We start from the raw sequence: 26,128 nt of genomic DNA, 5'->3' as shown, positions 1-26,128 counted from the left end.
CTCACTGTCCCAAGAGGTCCTCCGCCAGATATCCCCTAGGTACCCATTTAAAACAGGCTCTACCTCCATCCTCTACCTCGGAATCCAAATACCCACGGAAAGGTCCCATCTATTCTCTTTGAATTATGCACCCCTGCTGCTTAGAACCAAGACGGATCTCTCAAACTACGCAAAGAAATGCCTATCATGGCTAGGCAGAGTAAATGCCCTAAAAATGGATGTAATCCCTCGGTTTCTCTATTTGTTCCAAACAATTCCCATTTCCATACCCTCCTGGTTTTTCAGGAAGCTCCGCCAACTATTCTCCTCCTTTATTTGGGGAGGGGCTCGTCCCCGGATACACTACGAGACCTTATCACTCCCCAAGATTCGTGGCGGAGCAGGAGCCCCGGATGCCTCCTTATATTATAGAGCAGCTGTGCTCACGCGTATACTTAACTGGTTCCATCATTCCTCCTCCAAATTGTGGGTACAAATAGAGAGCCATATTAACCCAATAGATCTCTGTGCATTGCCGTGGACACCTACTGAATTCCTGAAAGGAGAGGTACCACTGAGCGACCTCATCCGACAAACCATACAAATCTGGACCCGAATGAATTCCTCCAAGACCCTATCTCCCATGCAGGGACCCATGACTCCACTGTTTGGAACTCTGGCTTTTCCACCGGCCCTACAAGATGCGAGTTTTGGACCTTGGTGTAAGGAGCACCACAGGCGACTTGCCCAAGTCCTACGTTCAGACCCCTCTCTGACTCATGACGTTCCCTCTGACCCATCTTCTTATGCCTCTACGCACTGGCTGCAGAGACAACAGGTGATTTCCTTCATTTGCACTTTCCCATCGTTACCTAATGTACTCGCTGACTTAATGGGCTTGGAGGGCATGCTGCTCCAGGCCACCCCTCCTACACATGTAGTCTCTCAATTATATTCCCTCTTACATGTGGCTTATAATCCTGACCTTCCCCCATACACACAGGCATGGGAGGAAGACCTGGGCCACTCCATCTCGCCTGTAGACTGGCAAAAGTGCTTCATACTGACCCACAAAATGTCCATAGCCTCCAATTCTCAAGAAAAGGGGTTCAAGCTGTTGACCCGCTGGTACAGATGTCCTTCGACTTTGCACCGAATCAACTCGACACTTCCGGATACTTGCTGGCGTTGCTTGTCATCTAAGGGAACCTTACTTCACATTTGGTGGGCATGCCCCCCTGTGAGGAAGTTCTGGCAAAAGATCCTTGACTTGTACTGAAAACTCATGGCGACCTCCATCGCACCCTCTCCTGAGATGGCTCTGCTATCTCTGCTCCCGGGACCACTTAAGTCAGTCAAGAAAGACATTCTGCGCCACTTTTTGGCGGCTGCTAGAACGGTGTTGCCCAGACATTGGAAGTCGACGAGCATGCCTTCCCTGGGGGATTGGGCAATTGAAGTGGACCGAATTAATAGTTTGGAAAGAATGTTGTCGCAGGAAACGGGTAGGGAGGAACAATTCTCTAAGACCTGGACCTCATGGTCGATGTTTCGATATTCCTCAGAGTTTATCTCATGGGCCACAGAGGACTCTACCGATACACCTGTGTGATCAGGGTGGAATTTATACCTTTTGATCCCTAAGCTCTTTACTGCCCTGACCCCTCTTTCCTCACTCTCTTCCCCCTTTCTTCCCTCCTCTATTTGCAGTAATACCCGATTACTTAAGTTATGACCTCCAGTCTCATTAGACCAGAATGGTGGCACATACAGAGCTTCCCCCCCAGAGTGAACGTTACCAGAATGAGAACAATAGCCCTAGTCTACCTGTAATGAGTGGGCATCACTCGCTGGGAAGATAGTGGTGTGCACACACCCACTTTAACTTAGACTAATCATTGTAGGACTACAGGCTCTTCTACCATACTACCTAAATCGAAGCTCAAAACAAACACTTTAACCTCGTGATAGTTTGACACCACTGTAGTAGAGTGGATTTCTTTGTGGTTTCCTTTTTTATGTTTATGTAACAATGTAAAACGAATATGTTAGAATATTCTGTATTTTTTTCCCCCTCCTATCTTGCTTTTATATCTCAATGAAAATAAGATTGAATTAAAACTAAAGCCTATGGCATCGAGAAATCCCAGTCGGTCTCCCATCCAGGTACTAACCAGGTCCCAACCCTGCTTAGCCTCTGAGATCAAATGAGATTGGGCTCTTTCAGGGTGATGCGGCCATAGTAGATTTTTTCAGGCAAGCTCAACCCTCTTGACAAACGCCAAGATGGTCACCTTGGGAAACAAACAAAAAAAAAAAGTCAACGCCAACAACATAAAAAGAAGCCTGCGGCATCTGGAAAACCCAGGCAGTCTCCCATCCAGGTACAACCCTGCTTAGCCTCTGAGACCAAACGAGATTGGGCGCTTTCAGGGTGTGGTGCCCATAGGCAATTTCTTTGTGCACTCTCAACCCTCTTGACAAATGCCAAGATTGTCACCTTGGGAAACAAGGGAAAAAAAACAGGTCAAAGCCAACAACATAAAAAGAAGCCTACGGCATCCGGTATTCCCAGGCGATCTCCCAATCAAGACACTAACCAGGCCAGATCCTTTTATGATACCTGGTCTTCCCAGGCAGTCTCCCATCCAGGTATTAACTAGGCCTGACGCTGCTTAGCCTCTGAAATCAGACGAGATTGGGTGCTTTCAGGGTGATGTGGCCGTAAGCGTTCTCTTCAAGACACGCCCAACCCTCTTGACAAACGCCAACAACATAAAAAGAAGCCTATGGCACCTGGTATTCCCAGGCGGTCTCCCATCCAGGTACTAACCAGGCCCGACACTGTTTAGCCTCCGAGATCAGACGAGATTGGGCGCTTTCAGGGTGATGGGGCTGTAGGTGATCTCTTCGGGCACTCTCAACCCTCTTGACAAACGCTAAGATGGTCACCTTGGGAAACAAGTGAAAAACAAAACAGGTTAAGGCCAACAACATAATAAGAAGCCTACGGCACCTGTTATTCCCAGACATTCTCCCATCCTGGTACTAACCAGGCCCGACACTGCTTAGCCTCCGAGATCAGACAAGATCGGGTGCTTTCAGGGTGATGGGGCTGTAGGTGATCTCTTTGGGCACTCTCAACCCTCTTGTTAAACGCCAAGATGATCACCTTGGGAAACAAGCGAAAATAAACAGGTCAATGCAAACAACATAAAAAGAAGCCTACGGCACCTGGTATTCACAGATGGTCTCCCATACAGGTATTAACCAGGCCGTACACTGCTAGGCCTCCGAGATCAGATGAGATTGTGCGCTTTCAGGGTGATGTGGCCATAGGTGTTCTATTTAGACACTCTCAACCCTCTTGACAAATGCCAAGATGGTCATCTTGGGAAACAAGTGAAAAAAAACAGGTCAACACCAACAACATAGACCCTGGTGGTCTCCTATCTGACCCAGACCCTGCTTAGCCTCTGAGATCAGGCGCTTTTTACTCAAAACTCTTGACAGATGCTAAAATGGTCACCTTGGGAAACAAGCGAAAGAAAAACAGGTCAAAGCCAACAATATAAAAAGATTCCTACGGCACCTGTAATTAGGTACTATCTAACAGGTTTCCTGTGGCCAATTATAGCTCAGGGGGGGTTTAGTACACACCCCACACTATATAAGGCCGCCAGCGCGGCGGCCTTGTATAGTGTGTTGCAGTGGTCAGGGAAAGAGGACGATAGGCAGGGACAGTGTCTTTACTGCTTGGGAACCTAGCACTGTTACAGTGGGTGTTATGTGCCTCCTGCACACACACCTGAAGCTACCCTTTATTACTGGTGTTCAATTTCTGCAATACATGCATCTGCAGTGCAGAAGTTAGAGTGGGTGTTGTGTGCCTCCAGCACAGTATACACCTTATTGCTGGTGTTCTGTTTCTGTAATATAGGGACCTAGCACTGTTACAGTGCTAGGGTGTACAGAGAAGCTGGTATATATAGAAGACTACCTCATACAGAAGAAAGGCTAGTGAATACAGAATACAGACTCGTGTATGTAGATAGGCTTGAGAATACAGAGATGCTAGAGTAAACAGTGAGGCTGGGGTGCACAGAGAGGCTAGTTTAAAGAGAGGCTAGTATATACAAAGATGTTAGTGTATATAGAGAGGTTAGTGTATAGAGAGAGTCGAGTGTATACAGAAAGGACAGTGCATATAGAGAAGCTAGTGTATACAGAAGACAGGCTTGGGTATACATCAAAGCTGACAGTGTATACAGAAGACTTGGTAGTGTATACAGAGAGAATAGTGGGTGCAGAAGACAGGCTGGTGTATTCTAGCTAGTTTTTACAGTCTAGTTTATACAGAAGACAGGCTGTGGTATACAGAGGGTTTAGTGTATTCAGAGAGTCTAGTGTATACAGTCGGCGAGTGTATACATAAGACTGGCTAGTTTACACGGTGTTTACAGAGATGCAAGGGTGTACAGAGAAGCTAGTATTTATAGAAGACTACAGCATACAGAAGAAAGGCTAGTGAATACAGAATATAGACTCGTGTATGCAGATAGGCTTGAGTATACAGAGATGCTAGAGTAAACAGTGAGGCTGGGGGCGTGGCTTAGCGGCGGATGTAGGAAGACATGCTTACCTTGAGCTCCGCCGGCCATCCGTGATTCCATCCTTCCTGTCTGCCCTGAAACGCCGTTTTCGGGGCCCCTACCTCCTGCCACGCTAGGTGAAGCATCCCGGACCACCGCGGTACATCCCGGGACCCCCGCTGTGATGTCCAGACGCCATACCGGAGGGAAGGGGCTGACGGACCCCCCAGGCCAAGATGGCGCCGGCGCGCGGCGTGCAGCCAAAGACCAATACAAGGAAGCAGCACAGAAGCTCCTCTATGGCGGTAAATCATACAAGGATGCCCTGGCGGGCCAGCCCTCTCCTCAAGCTACCCCTGGAGGCTCTCCTGAGGCAGATGACACAGTCCCCTTGGAGGATGAGGATGGATTGTCTGCAGCATGGCAAACAGTGAGTACACCCAGGGACAGTGTTAGGCCTGAAACACAGACCATCCCCTCCCCAGCGCTGGAAAATGAGCCTACACTAAGGGACATATTCACTGCTGTCACCTCCTGTAATCACTCTATTGCAGCCCTCTCTGAGGACATTAAAGGGGTTAAAGCTGAAATAACGTTTGTCCGCCATGACATGCAAAAGCTCAGGGAGAGAACGGCTGCATTGGAAGGCAGACTGAGCACAGTAGAGGATGACCTGGCCCCCATGCAATGGGATCTAAAATATAATTGCCATCTTACTGAACAGCACGCTATGCGACTTGATGAGATGGAAAATCGCATGAGACGCAATAATATTCGCGCTTTGGGGATTCCGGAACGTGTTGAGGGTAAAAACCCGGTAGACTTTATTGAAAATTGGTTGCTTGCCACCTTTGGTAAAGAATCCTTGTCACCGCTTTTTGCAGTGGAACGTGCCCACCGGGTGCCGTCTCGCCCCCTACCTCCGGGCAATCGTCCCAGGCCCTTCTTGTTTAAACTCCTCAACTATAGAGACAGAGACACCATTCTTTCTAAAGCGCGGGGGTTGTCGGACAAGATGGAGATTGAGAATTCCGGGATTTCACTATTTCCGGATTTTTAAGCAGAGCTCCAGAAAAAGCGTGCAACATTTCTTGAAGTTAAGAGACGCCTTCGGGACCTTAACGTTCAATATGGAATGCTATATCAAGTCAGGCTCAGAGTTACGGCCCTGGGTTCAACGCACTTTTTTGATCGCCCCGCGGCGGCAGCACAGTGGCTTGACCAGGAGTACTCAAAGCCGCCAAACTTCAAAGATCTCCTCCACGCTAACGGCACTTTCAGACAGGCTGACTGGACTTTCACTTTTACAAGACCGGCAGAAGGCTGAGGTTTGTGGTTCCACTGTAACCCTACTAGAACTACAACATGCCTGTATATGTGAAACCCCACTTGTCATCTGGGAGAGTCCTCTCTGGGTGTTTCCATGGCCTTCCCCCAGCCCCCAAGTTTCGGATGGGGCCTATTATTCTGCTATCTTTCCCGTGTGTGAGCCCCATGGGCTTTAATACAGAAGATGCTACGGTTTTTTGCTGTTTAACTGTTTTTCTTTTCTTTTTCTTTTTGGTTCATTTTTTCTCTCTCAGGATCGCAACGGACAAGGACTATTTTCCGGCCTGTCTGCACCCCTCTGGGCACCTCTTCCTAGCTGTGACAGCTCCTGTCGGACTTTTTTCTCTCCAGTTTTGGGACTTCTCAGGTGATGCGACTTCCCAGTCGCTAGTCGCTGATAAATGTGTGTTAATTGCCTTTTTCCTCCCTGGTGGTTTACGACTGTTATTATGGTTACTCCTACTTGCACTTATGTTTTGTATTCCTGATGGCTAAGATTAGATTTCTTTCTTGGAATGTTAGGGGGTTGGGCAGTCCGGTGAAGAGGCTGGCGGTGCTTAGGCACCTTAAAGATATGAAAGCTGACATTGTGTGTCTGCAGGAGACACATTTTGCTCCTGCTGGTACTCCTAGCCTGGGTTCTAGACTGTATATCCACCAATACCATTCCACATACTCTGCTTATGCAAGAGGAGTGAGTATCCTAATTAGACAGCATGCACGTTTCTCTTGCTCCCAACAGGTTATTGATCCGGGGGGAGGTACATTTTTTTGCTGTGTAAGCTTGCTACTATACAATGCATTATTGCCAATGTTTATATCCCGCCGCCGTATTCGGCAGAGATTCTTAGGCGCCTAGCTGGGTTCATGGCACAGTTCCCCGGCATACCCCTGTTGGCGATGGGTGATTTTAACAACTATGTCAACGGCCTGTGGGATAAGATTCCAACTCCTCCGGTAGTCCCCTCACGCCCTAATGGCGATACTCCTTTTGCAGCTCTGTTAGCTGAACTTGGGTTGGTTGATGTCTGGCGGAAAGCCCACCCCCACTCCCGTTTATATTCCTGTTGCTCTCCAGCGTTTGGGAGCTTGTCCAGAATAGACCTGGGACTGGGAAACTCCGCCCTCCTCCCCCTAATTAGAGATTCTGGTTATGGGGTTAGACATGTATCCGACCACTCCTCTTTGTGGATTGAGATGTCCCTGTCTACTGACCTCGCACCTAGGAGTTGGAAGCTTAACCCCTTTTGGCTTGCATTATTCCCGCAGCCTGACCCCATTGCAAGTGCCCTTAAACTTTTCCTGCAGGACAATTTAGGCTCGGCATCTATAGATGTAGTCTGGGATGCAGCTAAGGCCTTCCTTAGGGGACAATTTATCACTACTATAACTGATATAAAACGGAACACTAAAGCTTGGGAAATGGAGGTCGGTAGAGCACTTAGAGAGTCGGAGCAGGCCTATGTTGACAACCCCTCGGAGGACACTAAGAGGGCTTGGTTGGGGGCGCAATCTATGTCTAGACAGGTAACTTTACAACTGGCAGAAAATAAAAGGTTTTTCCTACAACAAACACACTTTGAGGAGGGGGAATCGACAGGCCATATGCTGGCTCTGCTGGCGGGGGCCCAGGGTTCCGCGCCTATGACTCACTCACTGTGCGATTCGCAGGGAGTGACCCATTCGGACACCCCTGGGATCTTGCGGGTATTTCGATCCTTTTATGCAGACCTGTACTCCTCTAAGGTGCAGCCCGGTGATGGGGAGATTGTGGACTTTTTAAATGGTTGTGATATTCCATGCCTGTCTGCGTCGGATGGAGAGCTGTTGAACGCCCCCTTAACGGAGGAGGAATTGGCTTCTGCACTGGAACACTCTCATAATAACAAAGCTCCGGGGGCGGATGGTCTCCCATCCGAGGTATACAAGCGTTATGCCGGTGTTCTTTTGCCAACCCTTTTAAAAGTGTTTAACAACGCCTTAGAGACGGGGGTCCTACCTGCTTCTATGAATGAAGCAATCATAATTGTACTTCTGAAACCGGGTAAGGTAGCAACATCACCGGACGCATATAGGCCCATCTCCTTGCTTACGACAGACGTTAAACTATTGGCTCGGGTCTTGGCAACGAGATTATCTCTGGTAATACACAAACTGATCCATAGGGATCAATCAGGATTTATTCCCTCACGTTCCACTGCCCTAAATATTCGCCGTTTATTCTTAAACCTACAGGTCCCTGTGGATAACCCCGGTAATCAGGCCATCCTCTCGCTGGACGCGGCTAAGGCCTTTGATAGTGTTGAGTGGCCTTATCTGTGGAAAGTGATGGAGCGGATGGGGCTGGGCAGCACATTTATTAGCTGGGTCCGACTGTTATATGCCAAGCCTACGGCTAGAATCAGAGCTAATGCGGAGCTCTCCGACCCATTCATGCTGTATAGAGGCACGAGACAGGGGTGCCCTCTGTCGCCCCTGCTCTTTGCCATGGCGCTTGAGCCACTAGCAGCCAGAATGAGATCGGCTCCGGATATTGTGGGTTTCTGCAGGCCCACTGGAATGGATGTGGTATCGCTATACGCTGATGACACGCTTATATACCTGGGGGACACCCAGGGCTCCCTTACGGCCACCATGAACCTGATTACCCTATTTGGTACATTGTCAGGTTTTAAGATTAACTGGGACAAATCTGTACTGATGCCCTTGTCCCCTCTAACGGCTCCCTTACCCCCTTGTGGAAGCATGATCCAGACGGTTACATCCTTTAAGTATCTGGGGGTGCAGATATCCCCCGAGGTGACGGAATATGCCAAACTGAATCTTATGCCATTGTTACTTAAGTTCAGGGATAAATGTAAGATCTGGTGTAAACTACCGTTATCGGTGGTGGGCAGGGTAAACCTCATTAAAATGGTGTGGGCCCCGCAGTTGCTCTATATTTGTCATAACTCCCCGACCTGGATCCCGAAACGTTGGTTCGATAAAATTGACTCTCAGTTTAGGGAATTAATATGGTGTAGAAAGACGGCCAGACTTAGTTTACTTACCTTGCAATATAATAAGTATGAAGGGGGGTTGGCACTTCCACACGCTAGGATGTATTTTTTGGCTTCGCAGCTCCAGCACCTGGGTGGGTGGGGGTTGGATGACCCATTGGACCCGATCCGGAGGATACTGGCTGACACGGTCGCCTCGGACACAGCATTGTCTAGATTGGAGGCAGGCTTCCCTCATATGGACAGGGGTTCCCCGACTATTATACTGCTGAATACCCTGTGGTCTCACGTTAGAAAACTGCTACGAATACGTGGCTTCCTTGCCCTCACCCCTATTTGGCGGAATGCTAATTATGGTGAACTTTTTAAGCTCAAGGGATTTGGTAACTGGAGTAGGAGTGGTCTTTAGTATCTCTCGCAATTGTATAGTGGACGGGTACTGAAGTCCTTCATGGAAATACAAGCTGAGTTTGACATCCCACGTAGGGATTTTTATAAATATTTACAGTTACGTCATGCGCTGCAGACACAGGCACGGAGTGTGCAGCTCTCCCTAACAGACCATCCTGTGGTGCAGGGGATATTTATGCAGATTGACCGTAAAGGCATGATCTCTAGGGGGTATGCTATGCTTCTTGACGCGGTGCAGGACCCGGCACGTCTTCCATGTCGGCAGAGGTGGGAGGCGGACCTGGGGCCAGTGGACGCGGAGACCTGGAACCTTTGCTTGTCCTCCGCTCCGTTGGTGTCGGTATCGGCCTCCCATAGGCTCTCCCACCTATATTTACTACATAGGACCTATAGAACTCCAGTTAAACTGCACAGTTGGGGTGTTAGAGGGTCTCCCCTTTGCCCTAAATGTATGCGGGACCATGGGGATCTTATGCACATGTTCTGGAGGTGCCCGAAACTAAAACGATATTGGGCGGGAATTTTTGACACTATATCCTCAGTGTTCTCGGTTGGTATTCCGCGGTGTCCGTTGGTCTGCCTGTTGGGGGCCCTGGATGAGGAATCATTGACGCCCTCGGCCCATACAGCCATTATCAGGTTACTATATGTAGCTAGAAAATTGATAGCGAGATTGTGGATGACCCACAGGGTTCCCACCAGGCAGCAATGGATAGAACAGGTGAACCAGATGCTGATCAGAGAAAAGATAACATACCAACACAGAAACGCACCGCACAAATTTAATGCCATGTGGGGGGGTTGGCTTGAGGTCCCGGGACTAGCTCCCCACCAACTTATACAGGACAGACTTTTACAGGGTTGACTGACGGTCCTAGGACCGGTACATGGAGGTACATAAATGGTCATGTTTCCAGGATGGGTCTAATTCTATGTCTCTCCCTTATCCGGTAATTGTACGGGGTGTAGGGAGACACCAGTGGGACTGTGTGATGGGCTGTGGGCCGTAGTATATATTTAAGGTACCTATGTGGCTGTTTCCTGATGCGGAGTGGTCTATGAGAGAACGTTACTTTTGTTTTTACTTTTGGTTCCTTCTTCTTACCTCCTTTCTTCTTTATTTTTTGGTTTTATTGTTATTTTCCATGTCTCAACAGTCTTCAAACCGAACCTATTTGTATTTTTATATTTCCTGTATACTTTTGGATGTAAAAACCAATGCTACTGTAAGACTGTACTTCACTCCTATGTTTGGTTTGTACCATAAGTGTTTTACAATAAAAACTTATTTGATTTAAAAAAAAAAAACAGTGAGGCTAGGGTACACAGAGAGGCTAGTTTAAAGAGAGGCTAGTATATACAAAGAGGTTAGTGTATAAAGAGAGTCGAGTGTATACAGATAGGACAGTGCATTATACATACATATATTATACAACTCTCTGAAAAGAGATTCTGTAGAGAATAAAACTAGTCTTACATCTTAATAAAACAGTTTTCTTGCTCAACCAGTATCAGCTGTCATGACATAGGCAAATAAACGTTTCCACTGTTTGACTCTATTTTCTGTATTACTTCTTTTTCTCCACCTTAACTGTCACAGTTAAAACACAGTGACAAAACATTTCTTTTTACCGCAGCAAAATGTGAGAAAAGCAGTGTAAGTCGTCTTTTTGCCATATGCTTCAGAAAATTAATGTACCGCTTTTAAATCCATATCAATTCCATTTCACCGTGAACCGTCTTACAATTTTAACATTTACTGATAGCAATTACTGATATTACATTATGACTATACCAGTGGAAAAGGACCGCGTAATGGAACTGTGAAATTAATCATAATCTCAGAGTTAACAGCTGATAAATTTACGATTTACTAGGATTCTCTTTCCAGTGGAAACGGAAAACAGTCTGTGTAAGCCGTCTTCGTGCGTAACAAAAATAATGGAACGATTTACACGTTGGAATTTTCAAGGTACGTCAACTTACTCTTAAATAATGTATACCCTTTAGCTGCTTAGCTCACACTTTGCTGTATGTAGCCGCGTTAACTGTATTAATGGTTACATATAAATAACCAATGGGGATTTACATTTCATGTCTATCTCACATCTCTAATGCAATTTGTCTCTTTGCCATGTCATACTTTGCCAGTTATTATACTTTCTCATGCTTAAAGACACGTAAGGATCTTGAAAAACGATAGAAACCTAGTCACGTCGTTGCTGATATTTCATGATTACAGCGATCATCTCATCTAATTGCTATTCCGACATTCTGCCTTGGTATTACTTTGCAACGCTCTATTGAACAATGTAAAGGTAAGCTAGATATTTTGTGTATTTCCACTTAAACTCGACTTGTATATACTGTCTCAATATTATCACGTCGTTGCTGATATTTCATGATTACAGCGATCATCTCATCTAATTGCTATTCCGACATTCTGCCTTGGTATTACTTTGCAACGCTCTATTGAACAATGTAAAGGTAAGCTAGATATTTTGTGTATTTCCACTTAAACTCGACTTGTATATACTGTCTCAATATTATCCGTTCTAATTTTGCTAAATTAGATTGTAGAGTTTGCTATGTCTAAATCCAGGTTACCTACTCACCTTTATTACGTATACTGCTAATTTTAGGATAATACAAAACCATCTTATTGCTTCTTTACACGCTGCACATATTAAGAGTAATGCAATGCTACCGTGAACAGTTTAATTGCTCTTTTCACATTTAGCTTGTATCTCTCTGCTATAGGAAACTGAATTTGTACTACAACGATCACTCATCTAATATCAGTCCACTCAGTGCTACCGGGATAACTTTTACATGTAGAGTAATGAAATGATTTCTCAGTCATTTTGAAGCTACTGCAACTAACGCTTCCGATCTCTTTTCAACTGCAATACTTAATCTCTGCTATTGCAGAATATTTAGCTGCTTAGCTCACACTTTTGCTGTACGTAGCCGTGTTAACAGTATAGTACCTGTAAGTAACCAATGGGGATTGACATTTCATCTCTAATTCATATTCACATTTCTAATGCAGTTTGTCTTTTTGCCAGTTATTATCCTTTCTCATCCTTATGCTATATTTGGGGTATATTCACTTCATGATTAAAGACACGTAATGAACCTGATTCATAAAAAACCTACACACGTCGTTGCTGTTATTTCGTGTCTCAATATTAACCTGAGTTATTTTGCTATATTTATTATTAGAATAAACAGATTATTACCTCTAAATCCTGGTAAACCAACTCACACAAAACCATTTTATTTCTTCCATATCTCTCTGCAATAGTAAACGAAATGTGTAGATCACTCATCTGATATCGTCTTCTCAGTGCTACCGGAACAACTTTTAAATTTAGAGTAATGCAACGATTTCTCAGTTTTATGAAGCTACTATAACTAACGCTTTGGATCTCTTTCCTGTTAAATTACGCTCTGCAATATTAAGTCATGTAAATTGTCATATTGGTCTGCTAACAATGCTATGTATAATAATACAAATCTTTCAAAAGCAATATCGTCTCACTGCAATACGAATAATGCGAATAATGCTAATAATAAAGTCGTCTAAAACTCGGCTTACTCACTACCGTCACTTAACAAAATAAACGTAGCACTCTTTTGCTCTATTTTGTATATTTGTAGTTCTCCACATTAACTGTCACATTGATATCACCACTGACAACACACCACTTTTTAACAGCAGCAAAATATGAAAAAAGCACTGTAACTCTTTACATGTTTCAGAAGTAACTACTTTATTAGCAAAAAATAAAGTCCTGTCTTCTTTACACGCTAGACTTTCTGTATACATTAATCTCTCTGTGTACACCAGCCACTCTATATAGACTAGCCTCTCTGTCTTCTGTATACACGTGCCCGTAATCTATATACACTAGCATGCCTTCTTTTTACAATAGTCTCGGTGTCCCAGCCTTTCTGCATACACTAGCCTCACTGAATTCCCCAGACTGTCTTCTGTATACACAAGCTTATCTGTAAAAAATAGCCTGCCTTTTGTACTCATTAGCCTCTCTGTATAAACTAGCCGGTCTTCTGCATACTCTAGCCTCTCTGTGTAACACCGTCTCTCTCTGGATTCCCTAGCCTCCATCTCTGCATACCCAGGACCTTCCTTTATATAATCTAGCCTGTCTTTTGTACACATTAGCCTCTCTGTATAAACTAACCGGTCTTCTGTATACACTAGTCCGCCTGTATACACTAGCAAGTATGCATACTCTAGCCTCTCTCTCTGTATACCCTAGCCTCCATCTCTGCATACCCAGGACGTTCTTCTGTATAATCTAGCCTATCTGTATACACTAGCCTGTCTTTTGTACACATTAGCTTCTCTGTATAAACTATCCGGTCCTCTGTATACACTAGTCCGTCTGTATACACTAGCAAGTCTGTGTAACCAAGCCTCTCTCTCTGCATACCCTAGCCTCCATCTCTTGCATAACCAGGACCTTCTTCTGTATAATCTAGCCTATCTGTATACACTGGCCTGTCTTTTGTACACATTAGCCTCTCTGTATAAACTAGCCTGTCTACTGTATACACTAGTCCATCTGTGTACACTAGCAAGTCTGCATACTCCTGCCTCTCTGTGTAACCCAGCCTCTCTCTCTCTCTGTATACCCTAGCCTCCATCTCTGCATACCCAGGACGTTCTTCTGTATAATCTAGTGCTATCTTTGAAATAAAGGACATCTACGAAGTAGCATTCGTCTCAATGCATGTTTACTTCAGAAATACTCACTGTACAGAGGACCACACCTTCCAAGGGGTTGTGGTACAGAATACAAACTGTTACAGCTTTTTATAAGAAAATTATAACATTACCTCTTATGGCGGGCACAGAACCAAGTTACCAGAGTACGTAATACATTTCATAATAATTGGTCCCACATTACATATGGTCATCTTGACCCAAACACAAAAACAAGATAAACAAGATAAAGGTCAATTTGACAGGATAGTGATTAATTATGATAAGGGTAAAGTTTGTTATAAACAGGGACTTTCCATACCAACATTTCACAACATTTCTGGGAATAATATCTTTTGTTATCTTACTGGCAGAACATTTCATGTCATCCAGAGAACAGAATACACAAGAAATCATATGTGTGGAAACATTTGACAAATACTCAAAGAATAGAGAAACATTTGAAAAAGAAATTCATTCTTATATTGAAGGGGAACTCTGAGTAACTTATATAGATATGTGTTGCATATGTCTTCATATCTTCACAGCCCCTCCTATGTTTCTAATTCTTTGGGTATTCCTCTTTAGACTTCCTCTATGTCTCTGGGATGGCCTCCAGGTATACGAGCTACCAGCTCATGAGCAGTCCTGACTCTTGACCTTTTTGGGCTCAAAAGAACCAGTATTAGTACAAGCTTTCGAAATAGCACTACAAGAAGTTGTAGTTATCTTCAAACAACATTTGAATAACATAGGTGCACATTTGATTATAAGGATTATAAGTACTATGATACCAACAATATAAAGGATACCATGTAATATACCAGCAAACCAGCTTCCAATGCTTGAAAACCAGTTGACAGGATTAAGCCAAGAAAGCCAGCTTTCCCAACTTCCTTCAACCCAAGCAGTTTCAGTATGCTCTTTCCGAAAATTGAGCTTGAGCTGTTGCACCTGTTCCACATGTGAAATGATGGCTTCTTCTGCTTTAGTATCACTTCCAATGTAGTTACAACAGCCTGTTCCCACTATGGCGCATATTCCTCCCTGGCTTGCTGTAAGATAATCCAACACCAGTCGGTGCTGCAAAATCTCCTTTTTAACCATTTTTAGCTCTGTGGCAAGAGTCACAAAGTTCCTATCATACAATGCTGTAATATTATCAATCAAGTCAGCTAAATCAATGATAAAACTGAATGCCTTTTTGATACAACATCTATTTACCCATGGTATGGAGTATATTGGCTTTATCTCCTTGTCATGTGACTCTACATTAGCGCCAATATCACTAGTATAAGTATTTTTCCTCAACAATAAGTGGGGGTACCTCAATGTTAGTCTCACCCTCCTTGTTCATATCAGGACCTTTAACCTCATCATGATTCTCTTCCTTCCCCCCAGGTTCTGACTGAGAAGCTAAATCTCTTTTTAGGAGATGGATGGGGATTTTACGGATTTGGGACTCCTTAAACTCATTGTTACTCATATACCAAGTGGCAGGTATTACTCTACCAAAATAACAAACCCCCATAGAATTTAAAGGGGTCCAATTATATGCTTTCTTCCCACATATAAAATAATAACCTGGGGGAGCTGCACAAGCCTTCCTGAAATTATACCTCTGCAAACACATTAATAATTTCATATTGTTCTGTCTAGAATGCTGACGGTGCGTGTAGTCATGTAGTTCCTGAATTCGATCCGTGCTCCATGCTTTATCCTTACCATTAAACCAATATCTGATCTCAGCATTGTTCATACAGTTGGAGTTCCCAATTGGTCTGGTAGTACTTTGGAAACCCTGAGTAAACAGTTCAGATGAATATTCTCGAGTGAAGTTTATACAGACCGAGGGAATTTTCATTGGAGCATTAGTGAACAACAGGAGCGAAACTACGGCTCTCTTCAGATTGCAATTTTTCACTTGTTACGGTGGCATTGAAAAGGTAGATGTCATGTATCTTACCCTTTTCTTTATGGTATGTCCTTTCGAATGCCATGACTGTGATCCACACTACCGCTCCACCACAGAGGATAACGCTCCACAACGCCACATTCGGTCTAGGCCCCAGGAGATTCATTCTGCAGTCTTCTGGCTCTGGCACGAGTGATTGGCGGTGATGACCTGGAAGGCAAGGGTAAAGAAGAATACCTGCTAACAGCAGAATGATCTGTATGTTCCATCGGACCTATACTCTTTTTACAATGGGAACCATGAACCCAGTACTTGTAGTACTTCAGCTTTGCAGCAGTTGGAGATACAAGAATGATTTGAAATGGTCCTTTCCAATTAGGGGACAAAGTGGTCCGGGGTATTCGATTCTTGATGTACATGTGTTCCTTCACTTGTATCCACTGGTTGTCCTGCTTTGGCTCTGGAAAAAGTATCAGAAAACACATTTGCCAGTCTGCGCACATAGTCTATCATGGTATCTTGACCATTTCTCAAATTTACTGTCTCTGGGGGTACCAAGAGTGCAGGAAGTCTCTGAGGCGGTCACCCAAATAGTATATCAAAGGGTGATAGTCCATGCTTCTCCTTAGGGGTGGTCCTAATGGTAGCTAAGGCTATAGGTAATGCTTCTACCCATGTGCTTTTCCCGTTAGCAGTTATTTTTGCAAGATATCTCTTTAAAGTCTGGTTAGTGCGTTCAACCATCCCACTAGCTTGTGGCCTATATGGAGTGTGCAACTGTTGTTTTATTCCCAAAATAGCCACCACTTCTGCCATTAGCTTATTGTCAAAGTGTGTACCTCTATCTGAGGAAATAACAGCCCCTATACCAAATCTTGAGATTAACTCTCTAATGAGACATTTTACTACTGTTCGGGCAAGGGGGCATATCTGAGAAGTCAATCTGCACAATTTGAAACGGCTCCTCAGTATGTGGAATATGCTTCATATGAGTGGGCACTGGTTTTGCAATGTTATGCATTTGACATATTGCACATTCATTAATCTATTTAGCAGCATATGTATGAAAGCCTGGAGCCCACCTAGTGTTTGTTCACCACCCAACACATCCCTCCTGTTGAGACATGGCAAGGCCCATGGCTCAAAGCAAACAAATAAGGAAACAGAGTTGGAGGAGCAACCATTTTTCCCTTCATAGTCCACAGGCCATCCTCATCACAAACAGCCCCTTTGGAGCACCAGGATGGTCTGTGAGGTGAGTTTTCCTGTAAGGCAGACAAAATGTGTAAATCAACAGGTAAATCAGTCAGAAACAACATAGGCATGGCACTGGATGGCTATTCGTAGATTGCTCCTTTAGCATATTCATTAGCTTGTTACACAAAATAGGTAGTAAGGTTTACTATAGTCAGGTAGCCCAAGATTTGGGGTTGTCAGTAAAATTTCTTTCATTTCTTTCTTCACTGCTGGGGTTAATTTGTCCTCGATAAACTTATAACTACCCTTTGTATGTCGCTTTAATAATACTTGTAAAAGACCTAATACTAGTGGATGATTGAGTCTCCTTCATCCAGTAAAATTTTCATTATTTATTTATTTATTTATTTATTATCTATTCTTAATCACTGGGCAGCATCCTCCGGTGACTTCTCTACTCAAGATACTGAAAAATTCTTGGTACTGACAGGGCTAAATCCCTATGACTTTTCACCGTGGCCACTTTCATATAGTCTGGTGAGAATTTCCAGTAATCCAGACTGCTGGATTCATAAGCCCCTTGTGGGCTTCTTGTAATCCCTCCTGTTTAGGGTTAATAAAGTTCTGGCATAAGGAGCAAATTTAACATCTCCCTTTGCTTCAAGTATGTTTTACTCCCATCCCTTCAGGCATTAAAACTATAGTTACTCTTATATTTTCTCTGTCTAGCAGACTGCTAGGGGAGTATGGCGATACACAACCTCTTACCTATAGAGGTTCAGTGACGTTGGCAGTAATTACATCATTACTTATCTTAACCAAGAAAATACCTGCTGATTCGAAGTAGGAAAATTGGCATCACATATATTTAACAAAGTCTTTTTTGTCTTTCTCGTTTAATTTGAAGAGCTACAACCTGCACTTCAATACTTTCCATATGCAGTGCTGCTTTCTTAGGTATGGGAACTTGTTATACATTTACTATTTTTATTGCTATCCTTATTAATCTCTTAGATTCTTTAAGATCCACTATTCATTAATTCTAGCGCTGGCTTCTTTCTCCATTCTTTAACTTCCTATAACAATCCTCCCATGAAACTGTTAACCAGACCATGTCTTCTTAAATTCTTTTTGCTGAGTCAGAAACTGTAGCAGGGGCGTAACTATAGGGGTTGCAGCAGTCGCGACCGCAACCGGGCCCTGTGATGCAGGGGGCCCATGCAGCCCCCTCTACATATGGCCAGCAGCAACATAGGCAGCTAGGGGTACCAGTGCACCATGCACACGGGTGGCTGGAGGTGGAGGGTGACTAGCAGAGCTCCATGCTCGACTATCGCACTGGCTGCTCTTTAGTTGTGCATTCCCCGCATGACCTGTGTCCTCAGCTGGCTCCTCAGAGTACCCCTATCCTGCTCCATGCATTGCCGCTCAGTCCGATGTCTGTTCTCCCCAGCCAGAGTCCCGCCCCCCCCCGAGTCCGGCCCACACTGCACTGCATACTTCTCCCGGGTAAACAAACTTTAAGCACACAGATGCAGTGCAGCCCTATGAGAGCCAGCTCCTCGGAGGACACTGCAGGCTTGTCTGCCAGCCCCCCTCCTCCCCCGTCATACACAGATGATGAAAGGTCTTTCTGGGCGATATGCTGATCGCCCATCCAGCACACTGGATGGAGCCCAGGCCAGCATGGATGAGTGCGCGGCCTACAGCTTGGTCATGGTGAGTGAGAGGACCCCATCCCCCACACACCATTACATACCCCCTCCCTCTCCCCCTGGGGACAGGGACCCCTTCTTATGTGGGGACAGGGACCCCCACCTCCCCTGGGGACTGGGACCCCTTCTCACCTGGGGGCAGTAACTTAATCTGCCCTGGAGAAAAGGGCCTGAAGGTTCTAGTTACGCCACTGGCAGGGGTAGACAAGCCGTCCCTAGTTGTTAAGATTATGTAGCTCTCACTTCCCCTAGTCAAACAGCCGCCACTATATATATTGGGTCACCCATCTAAGCCCCGGTTAGGGTTAATTCATTTCATTACTTGTTTGCCCATCGCTATATGGATGCTGCACATTATAGAATACAGACCCCCAACTTACTTCGGGGAACGACAATATGATATAATAACGATATAGTGAGGCCCGAAACGGAAAAGACAGAAAAGAAAAAGTAGTGCAGGGCCAGGCATGACTATGTTTTTAGGGGAGACAATGCAGGGGTTAATATGAAGAGATAAGAGGGGAGGGGACAGGGAGTAAAGTCCAAGGGGGAGTGGTAATATATAAGGAGGAGGTGGGACTTGCCTGGGGAACAGAAAGTTGTGGAGAAAGAAAGGAGGAAGCAGTTTTTTGCTCTGCTCCTCCAACATGGCTGAGATGTCACTCGGATGAGGGTCTTTATGGATGACCAGGTGAGTGGACGGAGGCTGGGAGGTGAGGGTTGCTGTGCATGCAGAGTTTGCGGCCTCTGGCACTCTGTTTTCACCAGGGCCCTCATCTGGGGCCCCGCGCAGGCAAGGAGCACTCTAGGGGAACAATCCGGTCCCCCAGCAAAGAATACCCAGCCGTCTGCCTGAGCAGGGTCTGGGCGGACTCCACGCCGCCAGCCCAGCTCGGTGGGTGGGGCCACGGGCCGTTATGGTGCTGCTTTCCTGCCCGTGAATTACAGGACTACTACCTCCTCTGCCTGCATCGCTGCGCTGGGAGGAAGGCTCGGCGAGGGAGACTAATTAGTATGGCCGTCAGGCTGCTTATATAAAAAAAAAGTTTTTTAAGGGGGCGGAGGTCCACGGGTGGGCGTTACCTATACGGAGATGGCACAAGATGGCGGTGGAAGGACGAGGTTGACCTTCCAGGTCACAGTATGTGAGGGCATGTGTAGAACCATGGCAGGAGGCAGAGCTTCGGGGGTGAGACAGGCACTACAACAGAGGGACTCCACGGCCCCCAGGACCTCTTTGCCTGGGGGGCTGATGACACCACCGGTCCTGGTCTAGGACGACAGGTCGGAAGGCGAGCTGACAGTGTGCGAGGAGGAGGAGCCGCAGGAATGCGAGCCAGCAATGGAGGCAAGCACGGCGGATGTTGGGGTTCCAGTCAGCCCGGTAAGTCAAATAATGTCTAAATGTTTTTCGTTTAAGTTGCATTACAGGATTTGTTGGGGGGTTGGAAAGGGGGGTGCAATGTCAGCGGCAGTTGCTCCTCCGGGAACAGAGGTGGTGGATTCTGGCCCACAAATGGCGGGCGGTGCGTCTGCAGTTTGGGGACAGTGGTGCAGTGGTGGGGTTGTCAGGTAATGGTAGGATGGAGATGGTAAGGATTGCAGATGCAAAAAAAATAAAAAATAAATAAAAAAAATGTGAGATGTACGGGTGCTTTGAGGGTCCCCTGGGAACACAATTAAATAGGAATTCCGGGATACGATTTGAAAAGGTAAGTGTGTGGAGATCTTCTCGTTATGGCCCCCTTTAAAAAAAATTTAAATAAAAGGGAGGGAATTTACATTTTAAGTGTGTAGGGTCATGCAGTAAGATTAAGGGAAAAAGGATGAAGGTAAGAGGAGGTACCGATTGATTTTGTGGAAGGCGGTCGCCATTATGCGATTGCCATGGGGGGGAAGAACCTGTTGTTCTGTTATATGTAGGCCATTGCACACGTTAAAAAGGGGGATCTGATTGGCTACGGGATGATGAGCAGTTTAGACCGCGTAGGTCGGTATGGCCGCCTCTTAATGGGGATCAAAGGATAGCGGCTTCTGGATGCGGTTTCTGTAGTAGTCGAGGCCCCCGAAGCAGTTCCTTCAGGGGGGTATACCCAGGGCCGTCTTTAATATTGATTGGACCCTGGGCAAACATTTTCTTCGGGCCCCCCCTCCATGCAATTTCGCTCTCCACCTTCTCTGAGACATACAATAAATAGCAGCAAGACTTAAAATCACTTTACTGTATCAGATCAGGCAGCGATTGTGATTGGTTGCCAGAAGTTACAGCATATTATTACTGCTTACTGACTGGTTGCTAGAGGTTACAGCACTCCTTAAGGCTCACTGATTAGTTGCTAGAGGTTACAGCACATTTCTGCTTGTTGATTGGCTGCTAGAGATTACTGTACAGTAATACTGCTCACTGGTTGCAATAGGTTACAGCACATCTTCTCACTGCAGTGGGGTATGATATACTTATGAATGCTGCCTTTATTTACATATCAATGCCGTTGGCCTTGGCTATTTACATATGCATGTGACTGCTATTTACATATGAATGTCAGTATTTATAGGTAAACATAGGTCTGAGTCATCTGTACACAACAATAGGGCAGAGCCGGGCAGCATTAGTAGCAGCACAGGACTAAAACTTCAAGGGACAAGGGAAATGGAAACTGGGATAGTTGTCAAATATGAGGCAGCTGCTTTGGGCCCCACAACAATGACAGGGCCCTGGGCAGCTGCCCCTTTTGCCCTGCCTTAAAGATGGCCCTGCGTATACCCCCCTCTAGACGGTCGGCCGAAAAGGAAGGGGGGTGGGTTGGCAGTGCAATGTGAGCTCCTGTCAGTTCAGTGGGTTTTGACGTTAAACACTAGTGTTAAAAGGTTCTGTCATAATCCAATGCGGTGCACTGTGTCCGATACTTCATGTACACAGCTATAAGGTGGGTTAGGTGTGACGGAAAAGGGGTGCCTGTGGTGAATTAGGAATCCGTGTTCCACTTGCTTACAGTTTATTCGGAGAGCTATGGCTGCTGGATAGATGCTGGCAAGAGGAGTTTTTTACTTGGAACGATGCCTGCCCATAGGTTGCTCAATTTAGTGGGCCGTGGTTAGATGTTTAGGTAATTACCGGAGTGGGGGGGTAGAGACGTGTCGGTCCCTGATTCAATCGTACATGGCTTGGACGTTTTTGTGTGTTGGGCCGCCTTCTTCCGATGTGTGTGCGATTATACTTTATACATTGCAGCACATTGCAGGTAGGTTCATTAGTGCCATTGGCTGCAAAACACGGGGGGCCGACGAGGGATATTGTACTATTTTGTTCTGGCATTGTGATTGTTTCAGGGGTTACGGAGGGTCATCTGCCGGTGACCAAGGTGGATGTACTATAGAAGGGGGTGGGGGAGGCCCAGGGACGGCGTGAGGTACAGTTGAGGACTTTGCATTCATTGCTGGGTAAGTTCAATTATACCTGCCGGTTTTATTCTGATGAGTGGGTTTTAGCTGACGGCTGCCGTCTGCTACAGTGGGGGTTTCAGGCCCTGGCTAATTTAAACAGTTAAATGTGGAACATAGGGAGGGTTAGAAGGTTTGGTACGAGTTCTTGGCCACATATAACGGACGATAGGTGGATGCCAGGTCGATGGGAAAAGGGGTCACGAACACGGCAGGGTAAACAGGTTTGGGGGAAATTTTTTCTTTCAGGGGCAATAGAGTGAGGAAATTTGGCCCCAATTTTGTTGGGTGGAAGTGGGGTGTTCATTCGTAAACGTGTGCTATTGGAATTTTTCCAGTGGTTCCGGCTATGGAGCTGGGGTAAGGGTCATGCAGGAACCTGACACGGAGTTGAATTGTGATTATGTGGGTGTGGTTTACGTGGTCAACCACATGTCCGCGTTGTCACAACTGGTCATACGGCAGCTACGCCACTTTGTGGTGCGTTAGGTGCAGTTGAACATTTTCTATATGCTATTCATCTTGCAGGCTTCGGAAACACGGAGGGCTTACTCCTTGCATCTATTTTTGGTGGGAGTTAGCCGGCCACAGAGGGGGAGGAATTCCCTACTCGGGCTGGGTATGGGAGATGGCATTGGAGTTACCACGGGAGGTAACAGGGCGGTCAGCCAGTGAGTCCACATGGGCGGCTTACGTGAAGGTATGAAAAGAAGGGTGGGTTGTTGGGTGCAAGAGTTTGAGGTCAAACATGGCTATGTGGGGGGTAAGTTTGTTGGTGGTACTATGGTTCTAGGAACTTGGTAAACGGGGGTCGGTATCTGCCATTGAGCGGAAACTGGTGGGTTTTTGGCTTTTGTTTAACCTGCGGTGCAGGGTGGATTGAAAAAAAAAGAGTTTGGGTTGGACCATTGAAAAAAAAATGAATAAAAAAATGATCAAAGGGTTAGAGGGGTGGAGGTGCTGCTGTTTGTGTTACCATGATTCAGGGTAAAAAAAAAAAAAAAGGGATAAAACGTTTAGGGAGTTTCTAGGGTTTGGAACAGATGGCATGGGGGGCAGTTCATGTGGCACAAGGCTGGGAAGTATTGGTCGAGGTTCCAGTTCGGATCGGTGTTCTGAAAATGCCACTGGGACGCAAGGTTAGATGGTGCAGAATACGCTTCACACTCCTTCCGCATCGGGGCGGCTGTAGAAGCTGCCAGATGTGGGTTGGATGAGGCAGCAGTAAGGAGGAATGGTAGGTGGGAAGCAAAGCGATTACGCACTTACCTATGCCTTCATGTGGTGGTGGAATAAATAATAAAAATAAATAAATAAAAATAAAACACGAGTGGGGGAGTAGTCTGTATATACAAGCTGTGTTGTTTGTGGTAAGGGGTACATTGGTTTACTTTAAAGTTGGTGCTGCCTTTGTTTGGCGTTTTTTTTGTCCAGATGGAGGACTTATACGCCTTGTCTGGATTTTCTTTGTTATCTGTATGTTTGTTGGGGGGCCAGGAGAGCAGATGCGAGATCCATTGGCAGACAGTTGGGTAGTTAGAGGAGGGAGGCATGTGTTCACTGGCTAGGTGTATGGGGGTTGAGGTAGAGCAAGGTGATATGGGAAATGGGTTATGCATGCAAGGGGTAATGCTTTTGGGTTCGAATGATCAGGGAGCTGATCTCGGACATTAAGTCAGATATTTTACGACTTCGTACAGTTGTCTAACACTCAGGTGGTGGGGAGGCTGTGGCTCAGAATGGGGGGCCTGGTGATCAGGCAAGTAGAGGTGGAAACTAATGTGGGCCTGTAATTGAGGGTGTTAGAATACACCTCTAGGGAGTGGGGATTGTTTTCTGGGCTCTGGGGCTGCAAGATGGGATCCAGCGGGCCCCCGGGGGTGTGGGGGAGCCCTTAAGGGTAAGGTGTCATCCTTGCAGGCTGTGGCGGTGTTTTGTTGGTTTTTGACGGTGGCAGTAAACATATGTGATGGAAAGGGGTGGGGGGCTCATCGGTAGTATGTGCCCCTCCGGTGTATTCCAGCGAAAGGTTAGCTGGAATACTGTAATGGTTGCACTGCGGGAAGGGGGTTGTCTCCGAGCTGATTATCCGCTGGAGACCTATCGTGTGAATAAAGGTCCCGCTGTGTATTGGTGGAATATGTGTTGGAGTTCGGGGGTGCCCTCAAAGACCAACAGACTGGAGTTAAACAAGTTGTTACGGAGGTGATATTTTGGTATATATTTGATATTGGAGTTATTTATATGGTGTGAATAATAAATAGGCTGCTATGGCCATTTATACTCCAAAATTAAGGTGTGGTCTCATCATTTTAGAAGGGTAAGAAATGGGGATGTTGGAGTACAAGTGGTATAGCAGTAAGAGGCAGGTTGGGTACCTCTGAACTACACTGGTTAGTACCTGATGTTTTATTTTTCTGCTTGTTTGCCAAGGTGACCAAGAGGATTGAGAGTGGCCAGCAAGATCGTCTATGGCCACATCACCCTGAATGCACCCATTCTCGTCTGATCTCGGCTGCTAAGCAGGGTCGGGCCTGGTTTGTACCTGGATGGGGGACCGCTTGGGAATACCAGGTGCTGTAGGCTTTTTTTTTAATATGTTGGTGGCGTCGACGACCTGTTTTATTTTTTTGCTTGTTTGCCGGGGTGACCATCTTGGCGTTTGTCAAGAGGGTTGAGAGTGGCCAGCAAGATTGCCTATGGCCACATCACCCTGAATGCGCCCGATCTTGTCTGATCTCGGATGCTAAGCAGGGTCGGACCTGGTTAGGACCCGGATGGGAGACCGCCAGGGCCGGACTGGGAATAAAAACCAGCCCAACAGCATAACGTCATTATTTTCTTGTTCATGAAAGGGAAAGCCATACATTTTAAAGAACATTTGATGAAGAGTGTATTATATATAGATATGCAGTCACATAGGGATATATATATATGCAAATTCCAGTTAAAAGTGGTAAGTGGACAATTATCAAGGGGGACCCCAGGAACTCAGAACGTGGGGGGGGACCACCTTCCACAGAAAGAATACACTAAGATAAAGGGGATGGGTGCTCACCAAATGCAGCTTTACTCTGCCTGTGAATGCAGTCTCACTGTGCCCACAAATGCGGCCTGACCGTGCCCACCATTGCAGCCTCACTGTGCCCATTATTGCAGCCTTGCTGTGCCCATCAAATGCAGTTTTACTGTGCCCATGAATGCAGCCTTACTGAGCCCATGAATGCAGCCCCTCCTGTGCCCCATGTCCCAGTCTGCAGTCCCTGTCTGTGGGAAGGTGTGTTGTTGATGCTCATTACGGTACCTTGCATGCCAGCAGGATATCCATAACGGCCAGCAGCAGGCAGGGTCTGTTCTCGTTTTGGATGGGGACAGTGCTCCTTCCAGAGGATCTGTTTGCTGTGAGATGGAGTGGTCCCTGGAGACCTGCACCTTCAGCCGTCCCCATTTTCCAGCCCCAGTCAGCCTGTCCTCTGGTCCTGGGGAAGTGGAGAGTACTGGGTGGGAGGTGGAGAGAAGGGGGAGCAGAGAGTATTGGCGGGGTTGGAGAACACATGGGTGGGGGCAAAGAGCAGGGGGTAGTGGAGATCACAGGGGTGGGGAGCAGAGAGTGCTGGGGGGAACTTGAGAGTACTGGCGGGGCCAAAAAGAACAGGGGTGGAGAGCATGGTGGGCTGAGAGCACCGAGGGGGCTAAGAATGTGGGGTGGCGAAGAGCACTGGGGGGGCAGAAAAACAGGGATGGAGAGCACGGGGCTGGAGAGTACTGGGGGGGGGTACAAAGAGTAGGGGTGAGAGCTTGAGAGCACCAGTGGGGAC

At 46.2% G+C, this 26,128-nt stretch overlaps 3 pseudogenes; 1 reads left to right on the top strand and 2 right to left on the bottom strand.

Moving 5' to 3' along the window:
• Window positions 1–2,763: 2,763 nt before the first annotated feature.
• LOC143948371 (5S ribosomal RNA) lies at window positions 2,764–2,882 on the bottom strand (annotated as a pseudogene).
• A 101-nt stretch (window positions 2,883–2,983) lies between these two features.
• LOC143949116 (5S ribosomal RNA) lies at window positions 2,984–3,102 on the bottom strand (annotated as a pseudogene).
• Window positions 3,103–24,777: 21,675 nt separating this feature from the next.
• LOC143946088 (5S ribosomal RNA) lies at window positions 24,778–24,896 on the top strand (annotated as a pseudogene).
• The last annotated feature ends 1,232 nt before the right edge of the window (window positions 24,897–26,128 follow it).

Source organism: Lithobates pipiens, unplaced genomic scaffold, assembly GCF_037356315.1.
Source record: "Lithobates pipiens isolate NorthernLeopardFrog02 unplaced genomic scaffold, aLitPip1_a1.2 Scaffold_30, whole genome shotgun sequence".
Taxonomy (NCBI): Eukaryota; Metazoa; Chordata; class Amphibia; order Anura; family Ranidae; genus Lithobates; species Lithobates pipiens.
Note: the sequence above shows the minus strand (reverse complement) of the source record. Positions and strands in the feature narration are given on the sequence as shown.